Source organism: Protopterus annectens, chromosome 5.part0, assembly GCF_019279795.1.
Source record: "Protopterus annectens isolate FY-2018-M chromosome 5.part0, PAN1.0, whole genome shotgun sequence".
Taxonomy (NCBI): domain Eukaryota; kingdom Metazoa; phylum Chordata; order Ceratodontiformes; family Protopteridae; genus Protopterus; species Protopterus annectens.
Genome location: NC_056735.1, coordinates 862,570,185 through 862,596,075, shown reverse-complemented (window position 1 = coordinate 862,596,075; position 25,891 = coordinate 862,570,185). Strand labels below are relative to the sequence as shown.

The window sequence follows — 25,891 nt, the reverse complement described above, 5'->3', positions numbered from 1 at the left end:
TGATGTGGAATCCTTGTGCACAGTGCTCCCTCACAATTACTGTATAACAGCAGCTATGGAGTCTTTTAAGAAACATAATCAAGGTACACAGGCACAACTGCAAAAGATAAGCAAGCTCATTAATCTTGTACTGGACTTCAATCTCTTTACTTTCACTGGCAAACACTACAAACAAAAAAACTGGTATAGCAATGGGGGCTGCCATGGCTTCCAGCATAGCTAACATAGAACTGGGCAAGTGGGAAGAGGACTTTGTGTTAAACAACACAGGTTACATGCAGCATATCACATGCTATTTACGTTTTATTGATGACATCTTTATTGTGTGGGAAGGTGACACCTTGCAGCTTGGAGGTTTTATCACTTACCTCAATCAAACATCCCCCTTCCTGAAGTTTACCTCTTCCCATAGCTATACCTCAGCCACTTTCTTAGATAGATTTCCAAGGACACCAACAATAACAGAATCACCACTGATCTATTCAGAAAACCAACAAGGGTTAACTTATTACTCCACAGTAAAAGTCTACATCCTACAAAAAACAAGTATAATGTAGTGAAGTCCCAGGGCTATAGTTTAGCTAGAATTACCACAGAGATGGAACCATTTTTGAGAAACCTGATCAACTTAGAGAATGATCTTTCTAGTGAGAGGCTATGAAAGTCAGATGTTAGAAAACATCCTGGAACCCATTATAGAACTGAAAAGGACCAAAGCACCTTCACTCAACCTCCCCAGTAGGAGAATGTTAAGAAATTCCACAGAGAATAACAAATGGAAAAATAGCTGCATCCTGACATACATTTTGGATTATCACAGTATCAAAAATGTTATTGAAGAAAACTGGGACATTGTCACAGGAAAACCTTTTCTGATTAACATCTTAGGTGAAGCCCCATCCTTTGTTTATAGGAAGGCCAGGAACATTGGAAGTTTTGCTGAATTTAAACGTAGACCATGTGAGAGAAACACTAAAAAATGTGAAACTAATTGTACATTTTGTATATTTATACTGCAAGGTGATGGTTTTTATTGCCCTTATTTAAAGAAAATCATTAAGACCAGTGCAGGGGGGTGACTGTAACACTACAAAAGTAATTTACAGGGCGCAGTACAATGAATGTGATGCATTCTATGTGGGCAAGACTGTAAATAAAATCACGCATAGGATTTTATGTCAGAAATCCGCTCTGGATGTAAAAATAATGCACTAGCCAAACACCTTTCTCTTCATAAAAGACACACAGGTTTTAAGTTCCAGATCCTGGATCGCATAGACATGGGTGATCTTGAAGGAGACATCCCGAATATTCTGGAGAAACATGAACTCATGTGGCAATTAAAACTGAACTCTTTTTAGGAAGCCTGGACTAAACTACTACTACTGTTCAATTAAAAGTGTACTGGAACTTAGAAAATTGCCACATTGTTTATATGACTAATTTTATTTTATTTTAGTCTACCAGTTGTACTAGGCTAATGGCCCTGGAGCCTTTACAAGCCTAGCCCATAGGATTACCCTGGCATCGTGCCACCCAACCTTAGTTCCTAGTGCCTCTGTCGAGTAGAGCCACTGGAGTGATCCCCGATGTGAATTTTCTAATTCCCATCCACTCATCAAGATTTCTGTTGAAGAGGGCCAGTGAGGTTCTCTGATTGACATGTATGGGAAGTCTGTTCCATAGCATGGGCAGCCTCTGGGTTATGAACCTGTCCCTCCAGCATGTTCTATTGATTGTGGTAATGAGGTTGAGGTCTCTGGAGCATCTGGGTCATCATACATTTTTTCTTATTATTTTTTTTTTTCTGGTTCTCTTTTTTCCACTTTATTCAAAATGATGTGTAATAACAATACTAACTAATTACTAACTACTAACTAATTATACAATAATATTTTTATAGATAGTTTTTAGGGTTCTTGTACACAGACCTGAAGAAGTCTAGAAGGATGAAAGCGATCTTTGTAACAATAGGTTATGAAAATAGTATATATGATTTTTACAATTGATTTTGTACATGCAAAGTGTGTATGTATATATTTATATATATTTTTTGAGTGCCAAATGGACTAAGGTTGATATATTTCCAGCCATGTAGTATATTGTCTTGGATAAAATCACAGACTTAATAATCTGGTTAAATAAGAGGTACCAAATCATTATAAATGTTATTTAAAGTACATAAGGTTTATATTATTATGACAGCTACTAAGTGGGGCAGGACCAGCTCGAATGTCACACTGATGGGGGAAGGGATGTGAATTTAACATGTACCAATAACACTTTGTTTTACAGCACAATAAACCACTCCATTGCCTGATAAAAAAGTGTGTGTGTGTGTGTGTGTGTATATATATATATATATATATATATATATATATATATATATATATATATTTTTTTTTTTTTTAGAAAGCTTGTGAGGAAACTATTACTCTATTTTTGTTTTACTTGTAACTTTTGTCTGTGTACTTAATAAAGGATTTTCGACTGGAAACAGACTGCCTGCCTTGCTTGGATTACTTTCAAATACTTAGTAATTCTGTACAATTATATATGTTTTATTATTTATTTATTTATTTTTTACTTAAGACGAGTTTAAGTTCGTTACTTCTACTACTATTGTCTGATCTGATTAATATACAAGTGGTTAACTAGAGATATATGGACTGAAAATCTTTCACACAGAAGTTTCTTACACTGTTTTGTTTTTGGACCCACTATACTTGTTTAGTGGGTTGTTTTGAGACTTCGGGGATACCACGGAGATTACTTGTTTTTTTTATCTTACAGCATTACATGTCTAACACAGAACTCGTAAATAACAATAAACTGAGTAAGAAATTGACAGTGTTTTTCATTGAAGCATTTTCACTTGACTATCGCCATAGCTACGAACTCTCATGTATAGTTGCAGAGGTCACAGCTGTCTAAAAACAATGACAGTAATAAAGCAAGGTTACTTTTTGTGGGAGAGTTATACGGTAAAGTCTGAAGCCAGACAAGTTACAGCTGCTATGACATAACTCTTTCCTATTAGACATATAAACTGCACGCCTTGTAGAAATCAGCAAACTGAATTTCCGCAAGTTACACCTAATCCAACTTTTCACTGGTTGCCTTTTTATGGGAGAATGTTACTGTCTTCAGATTTAAAATCTGTCACAGAACATTCTGTGTCAAGTTAAGTATAATGCAGGTGCTAAATTTGTAACTATTAACAGCTTCCAAGTCTATTATTAAGGAAGAAATAAAGCTTGTGATATAGAAGCTTATTAACATCCCCTCCCCTCCCCTCCCTCTGTGAAGTATAATAAAGCCTTTAATTCTCATTGTTATCCTTGTTAAAATCTGAAAACAGTAAAAAAACATAGTCTTAACTAAAGAAGATACACATTCCATAAGCAAATTAGCAAACTGGTTTACAGAAGTTGTTACAACTAGAACAGAAAAATGCTTTTTAAGAGTAATTATAGGACTGTTGTGCTCTGTTTAACCAGGAACTTGACAGCTCTGCAAAGGTTCTTTCAGCGAGTGTCATTTGTGAGAAGCAAAATGGCTTAAAGCATTTCACGTACTAAGGGACTTGTCAGCTTCCCAGTATGTGTGACCATAGATTGGATATACACATATGCACACAAGTATGTGTGTGTGTGTGTGTGTGTGTGTGTGTGTGTGTGTGTGTGTGTGTGTGTGTGTGTGTATGTGTGTGTGTATATATATATATATATATGTGTAATCTGTGTGTGTGTGTATTATGTATATGGGTGTATGTATGTATATATATATAATATGTGTGTGTCTGCGTGTTTATGTCTGGGTATGTGGAGTTGCCCCCCCCCCCCCCCAAAAAAAAAAAAAAATTAGAGTCCCTGGAAGTGGTTATCAGCAATTTTACTTAGCATAAACAGCACTCACTGAAATTTCCTTAGGCAAGTTGACATGAATCTGTTTAACCTAGACACACACCTTTTAGAGATGTGATACTATTGTTTATTTCATCTTTTATTATATGACACCATAATGATCTTTCAGAAAGGACAGTTATGGTATTAAGTAATGATCTGGATAATGTCAAAGTGTTTCAGATTTGGTTTATCGATAGTCAAACTAATAGATTACCAACATATATTACTTAAAGGAAAGCTGTATTACTTGTAGTGACACGTATATATTGTGTCAGTAGTGTTAGAAACAAAATGCTATTTCTAAGTATAAACCATTTGTGATTTTTTTGAGGTACTTTATTCCTTGTTTAAGTGACAAAATATATGTTTGTTTTACCAAGTGAATTATAAATTTATGTTTTGATTGATTGTTGTTACCCGGGAATATCCATCCAAAAAAAAAAAAAATTAGTAGTATTCTAGGGAGACAAAGATTCAAGCTGATGAAAGAAAAAGCAGTAGTCATCTGCATTTCATAATGCTAAGAAAACAAAAATATATGTAGTGTAAGAGACATAAATGTATAGATATATAGCAATAATTCAAGTATGTATGATCACACAGAGCATAGGGATTATGTTGCATAATCAGTATGCAGCAGGAGTTAGCATCTGAAAATGGCACTATATTTTTGACAGCATAAGTGCAGTCAGATCAACTTTTCAGAAACTCAAAAGAAATATCAAAGGGACCATATGATTTGAGTTTTCAAAAACTCGAACATAAAAACAAAAAAACACAAAAATCTAACTTTTTATGTTTTTCAGGCATGTGGGAGGAATGCACCCTACTAACTCTCTGCAAATTATATATACCAACTCTGCGATCGCACTACAGTAAGTAAAAGGGTAGATTTCCTGATGCTCGCAGTACCGTGATCTCCATTCAGAAGCTTCGAGTTTTCAAAAACTTGATAATATGGTCTCGACCATATGGAGTTCGAGTTTCTGAAAATTCGATCAACTGATAGGGACCTGTTCAAATATATATATTACTAGATCAACATTAAAAAGGGATGATAGGATAGTACAAGAAAATTCATAACAGAAAATCGTACAGGTGAGAAACTTGCAGTAAAGTATAGCTAACAAAATGCATAGTCGGTGCTATAGGTAATTAGGACAAATAAAAAAAAATAACGTGATACATTAGTCTTTTGAATTATTACAAATAAGTAATTTCATGATTCAGATTGTGTCTAAATGACAATTCCATTGAGTGTGAAGGTACTTTCATCTTTGAACTGAGTTGCAAACTATATAGAAATGTATTCTACAGCTTGCCAGTGAATACAGAAAAACAAACATCATTATTATTTATTTATTTTTTTTGTGGAATGTGGGCTAGCTGTCCATTAGAAAGTCTAATTAATTTCACGGCCTTTAATGCATAATTATATAGTTATAGTGTTTTAGGAAGGGCGTTTAGACTTGTAAAATACATTGTGAGTAGACATATGCTAGATGAAGGCCAGCTGTTGGCTGAAATCCAACGAGTTTACTGGGGTAGTGTCATTCTCTTAATAATCTAAAGAAACTTAAAAAAAAAAAATAATCCCTGGCCCCGATGACCATCTACAGACCTAGCAATTTTGTTGTGTACTAATTTCATTTAACTCATGTGTACAGTAGAGAGTTGATTTTCCGAAACGTCAATTATCCAAACTCAGCCCTCCAAAGTTTTTGGGTAGGAAAAATCATAATGTCTGGATATGTAAACATTATACGTATTAGCATGTGTATGTTTTTAGAACTTGTAGCCCACTTGTGTGTGAAAAATATTTTTTATTGTCAACTGGACTTGATGAATGGTTGAAAAGTATATTCCCTGAGTGCAGAAAAAACAATATTTTAGAAGTTTTTTTATCCAGTTCAGAGTATGTCTGATTATCCAAACAGTTTGATTATCCAAACTACTCTAGGTCCCAGTTAGTTTGGATAATTGATACTGTACTGTATTTGAAAAGTGGATATCTATGAGTAAGTGTGCCAAATAGAAGATATGTGAGGGATTCAAGTAAGCATTTGCAGTGGCTAACCTTACACTGGAAAAGAGAAATGGTATGGTCGTGTAGACTCTCGCGACTATTGGATTAATTCAGGCAACAACATTATTACTTTCAAAATATAAAAAGAGGCAGCAAACACAGCCTTGGAGAAATAAAAACACACAATTTAATGTAGTAAACGCTTTCACGTCTGAAACAATGCTTCATCAGACTTTAAATAAAATAACAGTATAGTAGAGCACATTTATATACTATTCTAAAGCATTCAATTAATATCAATTAAGCAAACAACGTATTAACAAAATTATTATTAACCTGCTTATTCATTTTCAGTTAATTATTAATGAGGCCTAGTAGTTTGACTGAAACAACTTCTTTAGTGGGGTAGTTATCGTAGGAGGTAATCGACCTTGACATGTGCCAGCAGTAGAAGGTTCATATCTGTGATATGTAAAAAGCAATTAATTTAATACTGGAAGTGTTAAAATATAGTCCCATAGTTCAGCCATGACCTAAATTGAATGGAAGAAGGATTATGAATTAGAATAAACTACAGAAGAAAGATGTATTGTTTTTTTTGTTGTTGGATTGTTTGAGGGCTTTCAGTAAAACAAAAGGTTTTGTAAGATGTGACATAGGCTCAAATGGATATGACAAGAAACAACTGTATAAACGTTCAACCTGCCAAACAGTGTGTGCATGTAACACAAAAGCTGGAACTAGACATTTAACAAAAAAGGTGTTATACATAAAAGGTGGAAATAATACATTTTAATGCAGTAATGCTTTCTGTAATGTCTTTAAATGTAAATGGTGTCACAGATAATTACAAAAAATGAAAGAATAGTAAACTGTATTAAAAAATGTAGAGTGCAAATAGCTATGTTACAGGAGACACATAGAAAGAACTGATCATGTGAATATAGTAAAGGAAGGTTTTCAGGATGGTTATTCAGCAGAATACCTGAAACAAAGGAAAAGAGGAGTACTTGTATTAATTGCAAGACGAGCTCCAGTAGTGATAGAAGAGGATAAAAAAAGATAATAAAGACAGATTTGTAGTGCTAAGGGGTTACTGGCAAGGGAGGAGGATTACATTGGCATGTATTTATATTCCACCTAAAACTGCTGTAATGGAAGTTAAGAAAATTCTGGGAGAAATAATCAGTTTTTAACAAGGAATATTACTTATAGGTGGGGACTGGAATGTGATTCGCAGAAGTGAAGATGTGTCTGGGGAGCCCAGAAGGGAAAGTATAACAGAGGGTAGATTTTTGAAGAAATTTATGAAAATGGCATGGAAGATGTGAATTCAGTAATAGGAGTTCAGCATGAATTTGCATGTTATTCCCCAAGGTATAAAAACTGGGCTAGGGTAGACAAAATTTACATTTTACAAGAACATGTGTATTTAATTGAAGGTCTTGACATGCACCCAATAACTATTTCAGATCATGCACCATAATAATTAAAATAAAAATGCAGAGTAATGAAATAAAAATGGGAAACTGGCGCTTTCCTACCCATCTGTTAAAAACAGGGGAATTTAAGGAATTGGTAGTGGAGATTATTCAGGAGCTATTCAAGAGGACAGAAATTTCTTCTGAAAATATAGCCAGGGAGTGGGATAGAATTAAGGTGGAATTTAAAAAAAAAAATGGGTAGAAATAAAAGAAAGGGAGCTATGGTTAAGAAGTAACAAGAATTATTTAGAGGTACTGACAAATGTTAAGGTATTGCAAAATAGGGGGAATCTCACAGAACAAGTAGAGGATCAACTGCAGAATGCTAAGCAGGAAATAAGGGATTACCTGGGTAATATGCATGAGTTTAGATAGAAAGTGTTTTTTTATAATAACACTAGAGCACAAAAACTTTTAGCCCAAAGACTAAGGCAACATAAAGTAGAAAGGACTATCACCAAGTTTAGAGAGCCTATAACAAGGAAGGTAAAAAGAGATCCTGTAGAAGAGGTGGGAGGTTGGTATAATGGTTAAGGTGCTTACCTTAGAGACACAAGGTGCAAGGTTTGATTCTTACATGGGGTAATTAGCTAGGCTTAAAATGGCCCACAAGGGCAGTTAGCCTAGTACTAATCTATCATCCTATGATATATGATCCTACATTTTTTGGAAATTCTATAAAAGTGTGCATAAAATAGAGAAATATGAAAATTAAGAAAAGATACACATGGAAATGTTTATGAAACAATTAAATATGCCAAGGTTGAAATAGATGAGGCTCAATTACTAATGATTAGGATAGAAGGAGATGAGATAAAAATTGTGATATATATAACCAATCTACAGGAAAGTCCCAGGGAATAGATGGTATTTCTGTAGAAGCTTGGAAGCTAGGAGGGAAAAACTGATAAAGATCTGGAAGGTTTTGTTTAACAGTATTTTTAAGAGGAGGAGAAGAATCAACATTCTGAAAGAAAGCAGTGGTAGCTGTAATACGTAATAGGGGTAAAGGTTCATCAGACCCAGCTTCATACAGGCCCGTTTCAATACTAAACCATGATTTTAAAGTGATCATATTTGTACTGGCTAAAAGAATTACAAAAGTAATGCCAACGTTGATAGATATGGATCAGTGTGATTTTGTGCAGGGGAGGCAAACATTTGACAACATTAACAGAGCACTGATTATCCAAAGGGAAGCAGAATGTAAGAAAATACCATTGTTGTTGGTGGGTCTTGATGTAGAGAAAGCATTTGACAGTGTAAGCTGGGACTTTATGAGCATGGCAATGGAAGCATTTGCATTTCCTGAAAAAATTATAAAGTTGATTAGGAGGATATATGAGGGATAGGAGGTGAAAATTAAGGTGGGTGGGGTCCTTTCTGATAATGACCAGGCAGGGTTGACCACTTTCCCCTCTGTTATTTGCATTATATTTAGAATGATTGGCAAAGAAAATAAGGGACTTGAAATTCAAGGATGTAATTGGTATGGTGGTCAAGAAAAGTTGCCTCTGTTTGCAGATGATATTATTTTATACCTGACAAAACCAGAAAGAGACCTTGCAGTGTTGTGGAACAGTTTGAGGCCGTTTCAAATCTTTTTTGAGATACAAAATTAATGAAGCTAAAACAAAGGCAATATCGGTAAATTATGTACCCACACACAAATTGGTTCAGCAATATCCTTATTTATATGGACATGATAAAATGAAGTATTTAGGAGTATGGATTAAAATGATTCTGATGTGGCCGCTAAGGATATGTGGGAAGAGAGTAAACCAAAGATAATATAAAAGTGATAGAATAGAAGATTTGTTGTATGGATATGGGTAGTAAGATACAAGCAGTCAAAATGTTTTTAGTCCCTTTTTAGTCTTGTACACAGATTAGGCATATTTTTATCAACCAGTGGAGAAGTTGTGGATAACAATTAATAAAGAGCTGAAGGACTTTATCTGGGAGGATAAGCTGATTCTTCCGGTAGAACAGGGTGGATTGATTTGAAGGGGTATTTCAGAGCTGCACAGTTAAGACTCCTATACATAGCAGAAGCAGAAAACTATAATTCAAAGTGGAAAGGGATGTTGTTGAAACCGAGGGGAATCTCAAGAAACAAGGAGAGACTGGGATTTTGGATGCAGGCCTTTAAAGAGAATACATAAGCTCTCAGTTAACCAGCACCCATGGGGATTGGTAGATGCCGGATAACTGTAGTTTCTGGTTGCTTGAGAGTTACTGTTAAAAATAGGCCTGACTAATACTGTACCCTATACTATTTGGTTTGACTTGTTCTCCCCTACAGTCCATCAATAAAGGGAGATATGACTGTGATCTAGTGCTAGCCTGCACCTTTCATTTCACAGATTCCACGTGTGGGCCAAAATATTTGGTGCCCCTCAGTGCCCTATTTTGTTCAAAGTCCATCTTCTGGAAATTCCAACATAACAAAAAGACTTATAGTCACTTCCATTCTGGACCACATTAACGTTACAGTGCTTAGTGCCAGAAGTGTTAACAGTAAATTGTTGGATCTTGAGGCATTTTTGCAACTTGAACACATTGACATTTGTGTTGTAACAGAAACTTAATTTCAATGCAAAGACAGCACTCTGTGTTTACTGAGTTTCAGTACCTATCAAACCTTCATCCCTGCTGTAGACTGTGGGGCATTATCAATATTTGGCAGAGACCCAGTTATCTCCAGACAGATTCCCTGGCACCCACACACACAGAATTTGCTGAACTTCAGATTACCTTAAATAAGCCAAATTATCACTTCCTAGCATGACACAGGTCACTTTTCATGTCTGCAAAGCACCGTGGAATATCTCTTACTATGCTTACTGAATTATTCATAAATAAAAACACCTTTCTGAAAGGTGATTTCAACTATAAATCACTTAACTGGAGTACTTGCGCAGTAAAGGTTGGATATGATCAAAGATTCCTAGACTTAGTAAATGCTAACTCTCTTGTGAAGACAGTTAACCAAGCCACTAGAAGTCACAAATTTCTGTGAGCTCGTGTACACATACTTCCCACAGACTTGTACTACTCCTGTAGTGCCTCATCTCAAGTCAGTATTCTCTTAGGACATCTAAACCCACCACAATTAACACCTCTGAGTTCAAGGACTTTAATAAAAAGATATCCCTATTAAAACTTGCTCTAGAAATTCAAAGTACAGCTGAAAGATTACTAGCCCTATGAAGCCTCTGCTGTCACTCATGCCAGTGAATTTTACTTTCCATTCAATAAGTAACGTAAATCAAGTGGTCCTAGTGAGGACAAAAATAGGGGAAAGTGGTGCGTGCCAGCATTAAAAAGCTCTATAGTAAAAGAAAAAAAAGACAGTTAAAGCCTTTAATAAATCAAAATCTCCCACATTAAAGACTATCAGAAAGATCATTTAAAACATGAATGTTAGAATAAGGAAGATTAAAGTTGAATTTGCATAGTTATTGACTGTAGCAGAACCTTGTCTGTACAAGTACTATATCACTTGTCTGCTATTTTGTATTCACAATACTATCCTGCAGCTGATTCCTGTTTTTACAAGAATTGTCAAAACTGTCTATTATTTGGTATCAACAATTCTATCTTCTATATAGTTTTATGTGTAATGGTATTTGGAATGTATAGTGTACATTGTTGTATTGTGTTCGTCTCCTATTTAACTTTTGTTGCCCTATTGTTCCATATAACTTTTTAGTATTATTCATGTTAGTCAACATTCATCTGTTATATTTTTTTTACTGTACTGGAGCTTTTCTCCCCGGGCCTCTGCTAAAAATGGGCTTCAGACCAGTCAAGACACTCCCGGTAAACAAATGTAAAATAAAAGTAAATAAATAAAATTAATATCCAAAGCCAAGGGTAATCTTACATCCTTCTTGTACTACATGAGACAGTTCAGGTATAACACACACCTTTGCTCTGAATTAATTTATAAGAGCATTACCCACTCCAACCCAAAGGATATCAGTAATATGTTTGCATTTAAATTTAGTGCCAACTTCACATCAGAATCCTTCATTGAAGTTCTACAAATTCCTGACTCTCTTCATCTCCCACCAGGTTTATTATGGAACATGTCCTGACTGTACTGTCTGAATTTGGGCTGAGCCTATAATTTGTCATTGTATGATTACTGTGCTCTGCCTGGTAAACAAATTTAAATAAAAAATAATTCTAAAAATACAACCTGTGTGTGCTCCAACAACATACTTGGTTGCATAATCAACAGCAAAAAACTTGTTCTTTATGAACATCTCCTAAAACTTTTTCACATATTCAGAGCCAAAGGGTGTGTTCCCAGCTATGGAAAATAGGTATTGCTATGCGACTCTATAAAGGATACACCATCTCAGATTCTGGGAACTATGGACCTGTCAGCCTAACAAGCCTAATTTGCAAATCTGTAGAATGTATTATACCTGATTTCAAAAGCTCCGCATAAAAAATTATATTGTTCCAGACCTATAACAATATGCTTTTGTCAAAGAGAGATCATGTCTATTTAACTTAGTAAACTTCATCAAGAAATTCACTGAATCTGCAGGTAATGGCCATGCATTTTATATAGTATACCTGAATCTAGTGAAGGCTTTTGACACTGTTTCTTGAGATGAAGTTGTAAATAAGGTTAAAAGCCTAAATATGGACCCTTATGTTGTAGGATGGATAACAAACTGTCAGAAAGCCAGAATCCATGATGTTAAAGTAGGAGTTGCCACACCAGAAAGCAGAAAAGGTGATTAGTGGCATTCCATGGAGCTTGGTACTGGGATCCTTTCAGTTTGGCATCTACTTCTCATATGTCCAAAGCACTAACCAAGACATATGGCTAAATAAATTTGAAGATGGCTACTAGCTGGGCTTGTTGTTTACTCAGAATCTGATGCTGTGCTACTATTAGCAAGAGCTAAATTAAACAAGCCTAGCCCGTCTGCGTGTGTGTATTAACTGCTGAGTGTCCTTAATGTTATGACAGGTAAGGTCTGGAAAATTGAGTGAGGTGCTCTCACAGAAGCTGTAGTGCATTAAGTGATGACACACTACATGCAAAGAGGGCAAAATGGTGTAGATGCTAGTAGATTTAGAGGTGTAAGTTCATTCTCATGTTCCCGGTTCACCAGCCTGTTCCTGTTTGGTTTTAATTGGCGTAATGTATACCTTTTTAAGGGAAAATTGTAGATGACTGGTGCAATCTCCAAAGTGGATTAGCATAATATCTAATGATAGCACTGAATATTCTCTTCTGCCTTTTCATTAGAACAGGATAAAATATCAATGAGCTTGCTGCAAAACACAATTGTTCATAAGGCTGCAATCACACTTCCCAAGTCCATAAACAAAGTAGATTATGAGAGTAGGTTTAGAGGATTCAAGTAGTTCATTTATTTTACTTTAGTTGTGGTGGAACAAGAAACAACTTGTTAAGATATTAAACAAGTGTTGTCTCAGTGTGCAGCCGCAGGGTCATAGTCAGTTCCCAGACAGACCCTTTTTGTCTGGTCGACCACCCAATGTGTAAAACTGCAAAAGTGCAGTGGTTTTGCATAGTTACCAGCTGCCTGTTATTGCTGCAGCCTGCTGCCCTCTTCTGCAATAGGCAACATATTAAATTATTATTCATTGGACCACGCACAGCACATTTTCTGAAAGTTTTGTGCAGTGGAGAAGTAACGTGTATAATTCCTCCTGCTGTACTTACAACTCTAAGATTTTCACTCATCCTTGTGGTGGTGTGTGTTTGTGTATGTGCATGCATGTGAGTGTGTGTGTGTTTTGTGGGGGGTGTTAACTTGTGTACTTTTGAAACTCGGACCTCTGACATGCAATCTGTATCTGTGTAGCCATGTGTGTAAGAATGCTGCATTTTGGCAAATGCTACTGTATTGTCAGTGACAAAGATTTGCAGTGGACCCTGGAGCTATGAGTGTCAGAAGCTGACTCTGCTTGTCATTTATTCCTCTTACAGTAATAAAGCCTATACCGGACGGCCGCAGTGGTGCAGGAGTTAGTATTGCCGCCTCACAGCAAGAGGTTCTCCAGTTGGATTCTCGGGTGGGGTGCCTTCTCTGTGGAGTCTGCATGTCCTCCCTGTGGTTGCATGGGTTTCCTCTGGGTGCTCCGGTTTCCTCCCACATCCCAAAGACATGCTGTAGGTGGATTGGACACTCTAAATTGGCCCTAGGTGTGAGTGCATGCATGTGTGTTTCTTCTGTGGAAGGTTTGGTGCCGGGCTGGCAACTTGACACCATAAAACTCCACTGCCAATCATGAGTGGACATGTGATCCACTGTGGCGACCCCTAACTGGGAAAAGCCGGAAGAAGAAGACAGTAATAAAGCCTATACAGAGATTTTGGAAGTGAGAAAAGACAGGAATTTTAGCTGTATTAAACTGGTGGATGGACTGCAATTCATGTACTAATATATGGATAAAAATTTATTATGTAAATTGGTTGTTTTATTGTAGAACAGGCCTGTATAGACTGCATTCATAGGGTATTTTCAGTGTGAGGTGAGGCTATCTTACCAGTGACTGCTGTATACGTAAAAGATAGTAAATCAAGACAGTATTTTTTTATTAGCTGTAAGATATCCAGGCTTTAAACTTTAACAAGGCAATTTAAGACTAGATGTAAGCAAGTTTTACCTTTTCTCTTATACCCACCACCTCATTAAACTTGCTTCACTATGCTTTTCTATCATTCAGCTTCATACATTTGCATCTATTAACTGCCATTCTATTGTACATCATAATCTGCTGTTCTGTTTTGTAACTCACTAATCTGCCTTTTACTTGCCACCTTTCTTCTGTACCTTATAAACTACTCCTTGCACCTCTCTTACACCACCTATAGCTTCCAAGTCACTCATTTATTAATTTATATAAACCTAAACCTAGAACCCAAAGTTAATAATGGACACTTTACTAGAGTGGCTGTACTTATTTACTGTTGATTGTTCACACAGTTTACAGTGTCCTCTCTTGTTGCTTTATTAAAGGCATTTAGCTGTGTCTGTAACTAACGTGCAATGCAAGAAAAAATGTATGTCTGTACAGCAGTAGCTCTACTTAGCTCTTCTTAATTTTCATGATATTTTATTTCTTTTCTGTTTTTGTTTAATAGTTAAGACAGCATACTCATTGCCATAACGTGCAGTTTTTATCTTCTAACTATTAACTAATAACTTTTTTATTAGACTTGTACTCCCCTTTCTTACTATACCCTTTTTTAAAGTTAATGTATGTATTTTGTGTAGAGCTTTTCGCTCCAGGCCTCCACTGAAAAAGGGACGTGTGCCCAGTTGGACTGTCCTGCTAAACCAATATTAATAAAGTATAAATAGGTTAATACAATGTCGTGAACTTGAGCTGCTGTAGTGGGAGATGTAAAGTTGTATTGATTACAGTATATATAGAGCCAAGATAATAATCTCCTGTTTTTATTTATGTGGATATCTTGAATACTAGCCTTGGTTTAAGATATAGACAAGACTTTTGAAGCCTTGCCTATAGACAGTCTTGAAAAATAAGATAAAGTGATGAAAGGCATGGAAAATTATAGTGTGTTATCTTACATTTGTAAATTCATTATCTATTTTTTCATTAGCAAAGACTTTCAGTTGGAGACAATAAGTTGATAGGTGCATTCAGTTAATCTACAAGAGGACTGGACAGCGTGTTTTGAGTGAAACTTGTAAAAAATTCTTGTGTACCTCTGCAAAGTCATTTACTGTTTTTACTTGGAGAAGAGAAGTCTGCAGGTGGGCACATTTAGTCATGAGAGTCCTGACCACTGGCAGCTGAGTGAAGGGCATAGTATTATTAACCTTTAAAGGTACATTGGCAGCCAAAGGCTCTTGAAATTAGTCTTTACCTCAGAGAAGTAGATACCAAATAGGAGTGGTCCCAACATGGAGCCCTGAGGTACTCTGCTGATGATCGTTCTTTTAGTGAAGGCGGTATCACCAATCTTGACTTCCTGGGTCTTGATTATGAGCCAGCTGGCAATCCTGTGAGTTATGTAGGTGTTTATGCTCTGTTTGGTGAGTTTTGTCAACTGTAAGTCAAAAAGGAAGGGATGAGGATGATGAAATAGGGAAGGGAGGTTTGAGGAGTAAGAAGAGAGTAGGATTTTGATTCAGGTCCTTAAGGAGAATAGGAAAAACAGTACAAAATATTTTATTCATAAAGTAGCAAAAAGTACTCTAAAAACTAAGCCAACACAAGAATGGAGAAAGGAGACCAAAAGGAATATATTCACGTAAGGATATGTAAAGTAGGAAAGAGAGGGTTGAAATTTACTAGTGACAATTAGCAAAGCAACTAAGGTTTAGAGAACAAATAACTAGAAATGGAAAGGTAATAGAATAGGATGAAGCTAAGCAGAAGTTTGGACTGCAGGTTAGAGACTGCCTTCCCTGCCAGAGATTGATAACATAGTGTAGACAGAAAGAAAGGAAAAGTAGAAAGACCACCCATGGTAGTGTTTTTAGTTGAGTCCAGAACAGAGGATTCTATTAAGAAGGAATGCTTAGTAGGGCATGTAAAATATTGCATTATATCTGTAAGAATCAACCAGAGGAGGAATAGACAGAATAGAAAGACCATATAGAAAGGAACAATGTAAAGGCATATGTATGTATGTATGTATATATTTATTTATTTAACATTTGTTGACCAGGAAAGTCCAACTAGGAAAATAGCCTATTTTCAGTGGAGACATGAGGAGAAATTATCCAGACGCATGTCTTTGGAATGTGGGAGGAAACTGGAGTACCCAGAGGAAAACCAGACGAATGCAGGGAGGATACGCAGACTCCGGACAGAAAGCACCCCAGCTGAGAATCGAACCATCGAACCAGAGAACCTCTTGCTGTGAGGTGACAATGTTAACCGCTGAACCACCCACATGTATGGCTCAAAAGTGGGCGACAAAGTCCAGAACATATAGGATTTTTCTTGGAAGTGTTTGTATAAGTACTTGTATAGCCCAAGCAGACTTCAGAAAAAAATTCTCTCAGGTAGACAGCAAATGCTGGAGCTGTGATGGGAAAGTGAGAGGGAAATGTGAACATGTTTTTGAGGAATGTAATGAGTTGGCAGATTTTAAAAATTTCCTTCAAAATACTTTGTCAGAAATGTAGGGGGAACAAATTGTTTTAATTACGGTAATTATTCTCTTGAGCTGTGATATAGGATCTGAATTGTGCAGACATTGTGATGCCTTACTAAGTTTAATGCTATTGGCTGCAAAAACAAACAATTACTAGGAAATGGACCTCAGACTCTACACTCACTATAACTAAAGTACTGAATATTGTAAATGAGATAAAAGAACTGAAAGTGAGATCTTTAGAAAAGGGAGGGGGCAATTTACATAGAACTAAATGGAATTTGTGGGAATAATACATGCAGAATAGTGGTTAGGAGGAAGAGGAGTGAAATTTAAGGAAGGCGGAGATTGGTCAATTTAAGAAATGTTGGAAAGACCAAAAATCTATTAAACTGTATAATGCTTGAAATAAAGAAAATGTTAGTATGGTTTGCTGTCTTTTCTATTACTGTGTATGTACTTATGCCACTTTTTAAAACAATGTCATGTTTAATAAAGATGTTTAAAATACTGAATGCTGTGAACTGACGTTGTAAATTTGTATTCATTCCTCAACATTTGGGTTCAGATCTGATCCAAGGATCTGACTCTACTGCTGTTCTACAGCTCATGGAAACCACAAACTCTCGAGCTTCTCCCTTACCCATAATGCTGTACTTCCCCTCTTTCCCTAGATCTCGTTTGCCGCTTTTGGAAACAGACGTGGTCGCTACAGCTCTCGAACGTAGTTTCTATTTCAAAAACGATAAGTGCTTTTTCATTGTTATTTAGCTTTGTTCTAAAATTTATCCTCCCTTTATTCATAACCGTTTGTCAGTTATTTCTAATAGTTACCATTGCTGGTATTTTTTCCTTTACTGCTTAGCAGTATCTTTCTATTACCATTGTTGTTCTATCTTGCTGTTGTTAAAAAAATAAAAAAATAAAAATTTTCTTAGAAACTTTAACAAAAATGATGCACTAGTTGTATTATTGCTAGAGGGGCATGGTAGATGAACCTTTCAGTTTTTAGAAGGGTGGTAATTGTGGGCACAAGATTCCCCTATCTGATGCCCATGCATTGTGTGTATATTGCTTAAGACTTGAGCATTTACAGGCTGACTGTCCTGTATTTAAGTTGTTTAATCCGAGAGCACTTATGGACCGGAAAAACAAATTGATACTTAAAGTCCTCATTTTATCGGCCTTCTCAGAATCTGTTTCTGGAGTTCAACCCACCAGCTTGGACAGAAAGGAGGCAAGAAAAAGGTCTTCTGATCAGGCTGGCTCTTTGCAGTCTTCTTTGGATCTGAACTCGGAACCGAGAAATAAGAGTAAAAAAAAATCTTCAGATCTGAGACACCACAAGTCGTTGGAGCCTACCATTTCAGACACCAGGTCTGTCTCTTCAGATCTGAGTCCCTCGGAGCTGAAACAACTTCCCAGGACCCAGATATTCATTGTCTCTGGATCCAGTCCCATCTCTGCTCCCTTTGCCATTCCTAGAAAGACGTCGTTCTCCCTCCATTGCCTATTCCTGTTTCTCTAGAAGTCTTACAGAAGCAGATATGGATAGAATGATGAGGAAGTTTCTTTTGACACAAATACAGATAGGAGTTCTCCTGGCTCCCACCCCATCAGGTCCAGAGGCCCTGATTCGTATGATTCCACTTCTTTATTTGCTCCTACTCCGATCTGTCCTTTGGTTTTGGAGCCCTCGGATCTGAGTATCTGGATACCTTCTGCTTCAGATCCGAAGATACCCTTATTTTCAGATCCAATGTCTTCTGTGAGCATACCGGCTCCGAGCATGTCAAAGTGGGAGGGCTCTCGAAGCTGAAGCTTCATTGTCAGATATGGGGGGTTGGAATCAACTCCGAAGATATCAGAGCCATCTCTCCCCATTGGAACCTCGGCATTTGATAGCTTGGCTCCAACTCCTGCCTCGGAGGCAGTGTCTTCAGGTTGGAGGGAACCATTGGTCCAGAAGCTTGTCTTCGGAAGTTTCTTTCTCCCTGGAGGATTCTGCCTTTCAGGTGGTGGAGAGAATATTCTTGTCAAGATCAGATGGATACTCCCCCCCTCAGATCCCTTCTGGTTCTCAGATGTTTGTGACTTGAGCTTTGGCATTCTACTGAACATGGGCAGCCAGCCTAAAGTCTCCAGATGGCCCCACAGGGCATGGTTATCTCTTCCAATACTTCTCTGGAGCATCCTACCGAAGAGGTCCCTATGAAGAGAAAGTGGAAAAGGAGGCACCTGGACTCCCCTCAGTAGTCTGTCATGGAAGATACAGATTTCGATTAAGGAGAAGGATCTCCAAGATCACCACCCCATGACATCTCCTTTGGAGACATTTTAAAAATCCTAAAACAATGGGGTGGTTGGTCCTCCCACAACCCTTATCAAGAGGAGTCAGTATTTCTGGAGGCTTTTGGTGCTGGCCCATCTACCTCTTGGGTAACTCCACTTGCTAATGAGCTCATTGATTTGATCTCTAAGTGGGAGTGGAAGGAACAAAATTCTATAGAACAGATTCCCAAGAGACCAGATAGGATACTGGCACCACTCAAATAAGGGGAATTCTGGGACAAAGGAGTAGATGCTATCATTGTGGTGGCATCCACCAAAAAAGAACTCGCGGAACAGAGTTCGTCTGTCCTTCCCCCTAACAGGGAGTCTAGGGCGATGGACAGATTTGGGAAGCGAGTGTATGTATCAGTGTCCTTTGCACTCGGGTCCCTGAACTACTTGGCGCCCTTCACCAGAATGCTGAGGGATTTGATCAAGAAGCTCTCAAAAACCTTCTCAGGGATTAGTGCTGCTGAGGCAGAGTCTTCTGCTGCCTCACAGTTAGCCACCCTTTAGTCCATTTCAAATTCATCTATGAGGCTCATTTCCCATGCAGCTGAAGGAGCCTCAAGAGTGGCGGGTTCAGGCATTTCCATTAGGAGGCATACCTGGATGTGCCTGTGTGATTTTGCGGAGCCCTGTAAGTCATCCTTCGTCAATGCTCCTTTTGATTTAAGTTTGTTATTTGTCCCCAAGGTTGCTGTTGGTGTATGTGTTTTTTTTGACTCCACAAAACTTTTTCCAGGAATCAGCATGGTGGTCGAAAGATGTGGTTCAGGGAATCCCAGGGTCCTTTCCATGATACATGTGGAGAAAGTTCACCTCAAGGCAGAGGGGGTAATGCCAATGGGAGATGCGACCCATGAGGCAGAGGAGGCCCACAGAACCAAGGGTCCAGAGATTCTTTCTCTGATGAGCCCTATTAGTGCTCTTGAAAGGAGGCCTGATTTGCTCTACTCTAGAGGCAGTCATGGGTCACTTATCCTTGCACCAGAGAGCCTGGCTAGACATAACAAAAAATACTTGGGTGCAGAGAAGTATTTCCAGAGGGTATACAATTCCCTTTTCCCTACCACCACCGTTACAGAACAAAATTCCTGATGTTCCACCCAGTCAGAGGAAGATGGCAGCTTTGGAAATACAAAAGCTCTTGCAAAAAAAGAGTCATCCAAGAGGTTTCCCAGACCAGAAAGCATATGGAACTTACTCAAGATTCTTTAGTGCCAAAGAAAACAGGGGACTGGAGACGAATTTTGGATCTCCACATTCTGAACAAGTCAGTTCAGTGTATCAAGTTTTGGATGGTCACGGTTCAGTCCATTTTGCCTTTCCTGCAGAAGAGTGACTGTATGTGCTCTGTAGATCTCCAGGATATGTACTACCACATAAAAATGAACAGACGGTCCAGGAGATACCTAGGCTTCTGGCTGGGAGCCAGCCACTACCAGTTCAAAGGACTGCCCTTTGGTCTCACCACAGCCTCCAGGGTGTTTACTAAATGCATGGGAGTGGTTGCAGCTCACTTCAGACTGCAGGGATTCCAAGTGTTTCCATACCTAGATGAATGGCTTCTTACTGCCTCGACGAAGCATGTACTGATAACAGCTTGAGACTATGTACTACAGACTTGTTCCAATCTGGATATCACAATAAACAACAAGCAATCTTACCTTCACCCTTGTCAGTCTCTGGAGTTCATAGGAGCCAATTTCAACACAATGTCAATGATAGCGTCTCTGCCCTTGGCGAGTGTTCAAACCATTCGTTTCCAAGTTGACAGGATAATTCAGAGTTCATCGCTACCAGCCCACAAGGTATTACAGACTCTGGTGTTCATGTCAGTAATGATAGTTCTAGTTCCACTAGCAAGGTATCATATGAGAATATTACAATGGACATTGGCAACCCATTAGTCCATCTTACATCAACCTTTTTCCACCAAGAACAACATAACTCAGGCTTGCAAGAGATTCCTTTGGTGGTGGATTCACTAAGATTAGCTTCTACAAGGTTGCCCATTAATCCTTCTTCAACCCAAGACCATAGTAACCACTGATGCTTCCCAGATCAGGTGGGGGGGGGGTGTTTCTTGGGGAAGACTGTTCAAGGCACGTGGTCCCCTGAAGAGGCCAACTTGCATATCAATGTGCTGGAAATTAGAGCAGTAATCCTAGTGTTACAGGAGTTCCAATACTCTCTCCCTTCCGGGACGGTTGTGATTCAAACAATATGTCTGTAATATGGTACATCACCAAACAAAGAGGAACCAGTTACTCCTTATGTCGAGAAGCCCTGAGTGTGTGGCAGTGGGTGATATCTTCAAATCGATTTCTGACAGCAACTTGCATACCGGGGAAATCCAACTTGATATCAGACAAGTTGAGCAGGTCCATATTATTACCTCACAAGTGGTCTCTCAACACAGAAGTGCCAGAAATTATATTTCACCAATGGGGCCAGCCATGCTGTGACCTATTTGCTTCCTCCCGAACAACAAATGCAGCAGGTTCTTTGCCCTAATCCTTCCACTGGGGGAGTCACCTAGAGGTGCTCTCCTTCATGAGTGGCCCTCAGGTCTCTTCTATGCTTACCCTCCAACTCCCTTAATCCCCAAATGTGTGCAGAAAGCATCTGGTTTGAAGAGTTGAGTCATCTGCATTGCCCATTATTGGCCTCGACAGATCTGGTTTCCCTTCCTTTGGCATCATCTGGTTTTGGATTCTGGATCCAGTTCCAGACCTCCTGTCTCATCCAACAGATTTGACTCATCCCAGATATCTTTGGCTCAAGTTAAATGCATGTTATCTCTAATTCCAGTGATAGCCAGACAGCCTAAGCTCTCTTTTCCAGTGCACCATATTCTTTTATCTTCTTATAAGGCCTCTGCCAGGAGAATTTACAAGAGCAAATGAAAAGATTTGTCCTTTGGCCACAACACCATGGCACAGACCCTTTTTCAACACTTATATATAAGATCCTTGAATTCTTGGCTTCCAGTTTCATTGATGGGGCTAGTCCATCTACAATTGAAGTCCAGCTGGCTGCTATAGCTAATTTCCATATCAGAACTGATAATTCTATTTTAGCATCTTCATGTCTTTGTAAAGCCTTTATAAAAGGAGCATTTTTTTTTTACTAAAGCCCCCCCCCCCCTTCAAAGACTCTACTCCACCTTGGGATCTTACAGTAATGTTGCAGGCCCTAACCCAGAGTCCTTTTGAAACTGCAGCAAGATGTGAACTAAAATATTCGACTTGGAAGATGATCTTTTCTGATAACCATAACATCGGCTAGAGGGGTGTCAGAACTGCAAGCCTTATCTGCTAAGCCTCCTTAATCTTTCACAAGGATATGGTATCTTTAAGAACCAATGTTTCCTTACTTCCTAAGGTGGTGTTAGGATCTAACATTAACCAAACCATTTATCTCTCTGTATTCTTTCCAGATTTCTCCAAGAAAGGCGAATACATGTTACATTTATTGGATGTTCACAGACAATTATGTTTCTGTATGGACAGAACTGAAGAAAATTAGGAAATCTGATCAGTTGTTTGTGCCCTTTTCCGAAAGCAAATTGGGTCATCTGGTTTCAAAAGTAACTTTATCAAAATGGGTGACTGATTGTATTTCCTTTGTGTATAACAAGTTGGGTCTGGTCCTGTCTAAACCCTTAAAGGCCCATTCAGCAAGATCTATGGCGATCTCATCAGCCTCCCTAGCTAGAACTTCCATGGATATTTATTCAGCCGCAATTTGGGCTAATCGTCATGCTTTTATCACTCATTACAAGCTGGATCTTGTCTTGAGGGGAAGAGCAGCTTTTGGCTCTACAGTACCCAGGACTAGCCTTCCTTAGAGTCCACCCGGGATTCAGCTACCTGGGACTCTGTCAGTTTTCATTCATTCCTCATACAGGACAATGTCAGATAAAGAAGTTATACACCATAACATTCCATCTGTGTTGTCCATTTTCATTCTTCCTCAAGTTCCCTCCCTCCAGCCCCTATCCATGTTTTTTTGATGACTTCTGCAACAGCGGGAGACTGCTCAGGAACTAAGTGTCCTTTCCCTGAGCTCCAAAAAATGATTTCCAATAGTATGTGCATATATGTACATTGTACTTCAGGGGGCTGCAAACAAGATCAGGAGAAGGAGGGGAACTACAGCATTATGGGAAAGGGAGGAGCTCAAGAGTTTGAGTTCCACAAACTGTGGACAACGGCTGAGTCAGATCCAAGGAATGGATCTGAATCCATATTTTGAGGAAGAATGAAAATGAACAACACAGATGGAATGATATGGTGAGTACATTTTTTTCAAATGTTCATATGCTGAGCAGTATTTCATCAGTGAATATATGTTCTAATTTCTGTTTAATTTGTCTTAAAACAATAACAATCCCTAAAAATTATAACACAAACCACTGTAACATCTCCACATGTGCAACTGTCATAGGACAGTGGTGGAGTGGCAGAGTGAAGGCCCAGAAACGAAGTGTTAACAGCAAGCAGTGTTTTAAAGTAACAAGCCCAAGTTCTAAATTAGCAACCAGACTCAATTATTTGATAACAGAAGTGATAAGTAAGAGAGAAGAGGCATTTTCAGATGGGGATCCTGCAGTATTTATAGATCTGAAATGCTAAGCAAAAAAGCCAATGTTTAAAAAACTGAGCCACTCACGTCAGGCCACTAAAAAAAAAAATCAAGAGGAGGAGCTGTCATTAGACATCAAAAATAATCTCTGCAGAATTCCAGAAACCTGTTAGTTTTTCATTGGAGCCATGATGTTGGTGACACTACTCTTTTGGCCATATTTAGAAAAAGACTTAACAAGATCTTTTCTTATAGTGAAAGAGCTGTTGGGTATTTATGCAGTGAAGGGCAGTATAACCATTTAGGGCACTTTTGAGAAACTGACATGGTTGTTAGGGAAACATAAACTTTGTGATACTGTATGTGTCTATTATCCCCTTCATGACTGAAAGAAAAGGATTTGTGAGCTTACTGACCATATCATTGCTTCAAGGAATCATCAAAGAGACCTATATGCCAAAACCCTTAAAAATGAAAGTGGTCATGGAAAATGTCAATGAAGCTGTTAACTTCGTAAGACTGAGAAGATTGAATTATAAGCATTCAGTAGGCCCCTTACTACATGGAGTTAAAATGTGCAGTCCAAATGTGGCTTAAGAAAATATGCTGTTTTTTTTTTTTTCACTTTGATATGATGTACTTCAAACAAGATCCGTGGATGAACAGGGCAGCCAAAGTATCCAAAGTCTTTAGAACAAAGGTGAAGATGTCACCCTCTTAGTTGATGACTTTAAGTTTAATTACCTCATATTTCTTATTCACTTCACTAAGTTGTTATCCAAGTAAAATGTCAAACTGCAGGGAAGGAAAGCAGCTAGTCAACAAACTGTTAGATTCTTTCAAAGCTGGAAATGCTGCAGAAACATTTGGTCAAAAATAAAGTAATTCATTTATTTCTTTATACTCCAGGCTTACTGAGACTGTGAACTAAACTAAACACTCTCTACAGCAACAGTAGTGCTTATTGACGAATGTGAAGACCTCCAAATGGAGCTCATCAAGATTGGAAGGAAGAGTGTTATGAAGAAGAGCATTTATATACCAGCATCTTCTGAAATTCTGCAGTTATGTTTTTACACAAATGTATCCAAATCAGCAGAAAATACTCTTAAATTAATTGCACTTTTTATCGTAAAGGAAAGGGAAGGTATGGGTGATACTATATGGCTAATATAGAGTGAAGTAAATGAAAAGGTTATGAAAGTTTGCAAAATTGTAGGATAAGAGAGAGTGAAGCATGGAAGTGGACAGGATGCAAGGACAAGCTTGTGTGGTTTGCAGATGTGTAAGGGCCAAAGGTCCAATTTATGGCAAGCTCATGCAGTTACTGCATATGTGGTACATTGCATCAACAAAAGTCAAAAACAAAAGAGTGTAGAAGGGGAAGGCTGACAGCTAAATGTGTGCAGAAAAAGATTACCATCAAATGTGGAGATAAGAGGATGTGCAGTAAAGTGGGAGAAAGTGTGCAAGAGGAATGTGAGTAATACATTGGAATTCTGTTGTTCTGGGATAAAAGATATCAAGAACGTGTGGTTGAGAGAGGACTGTGTAGGACTATGGGGAGAAAGGGAATATACCAATGGAGTGGAAGGAGTAGGGCTAGAAGTGAATGTGGAATGATAAAACTGGAAATGTATGACTTTAATAAGGGGGTGGGGGTTGTTGAAGCTCAGGGTTAGACAGAAGTGTTGAATATTTTAGGCATTGGAATATTCAATGACTCTGTTACATGACTGATCTTAAGGTAAGATCGTATACATATTTATTTATGGTTGCAGGAACAGTGATGATTTTATATTCTCGTTTAGGTATAACATGTTTTAGGACAAGTTGCACATTTTTTGAGCAAGAGCTGTTCAGAGCACTGTAGAATTTTTTGTTTGCATTATTTAATTTTTATATTATATTTCTGATTGTTGCAAGTGCTTATGATTGAACATTTTAAATTATTTTAGACATGTGATTACCCAACCAACAAATGATTGGCTCAGATATGCTTTTTAAACAAAGTTGTCTGTATCATAGTTAAAATGGTCTGAAGAAGCAGAGGTGACTCTGAAAGCGCTTACCCATTTATTTGTTCAATTAAAGATTTTTTCTCATACATGTTGAGAGTTGGTTTAGTAGCTGTGTTCGGAAGGAGTTTATTTTCTTGAATACAAAAATAGATATAAGAAGTGAGGGGAAAAGTTGTGAGTTGTGACTGTAATGTATGACAAAGTTTCCATTATTTATTTAAACATCTTTTTTTTTATGACCTGTGTTGATTGTGTATTCTCCATGTGTCATATTCTAGACATTGAACTGAGTAAAAAATTAACTAAAAAATTAGTGAAAAATATTACAGGATATTAAAAATAAGTAAAACAGCTACATCATATTTTGGCAACATAACCTATTGTGAAAAGCTCAT

At 37.8% G+C, this 25,891-nt stretch overlaps 1 protein-coding gene across 3 annotated transcripts in view; it reads left to right on the top strand.

Annotated features, from left to right (window-relative positions):
• Positions 1 to 25,891, top strand: part of ARHGEF7 (Rho guanine nucleotide exchange factor 7) — a 2,881,265-nt gene that overhangs the window by 23,465 nt on the left and 2,831,909 nt on the right. The window lies entirely within an intron of this gene.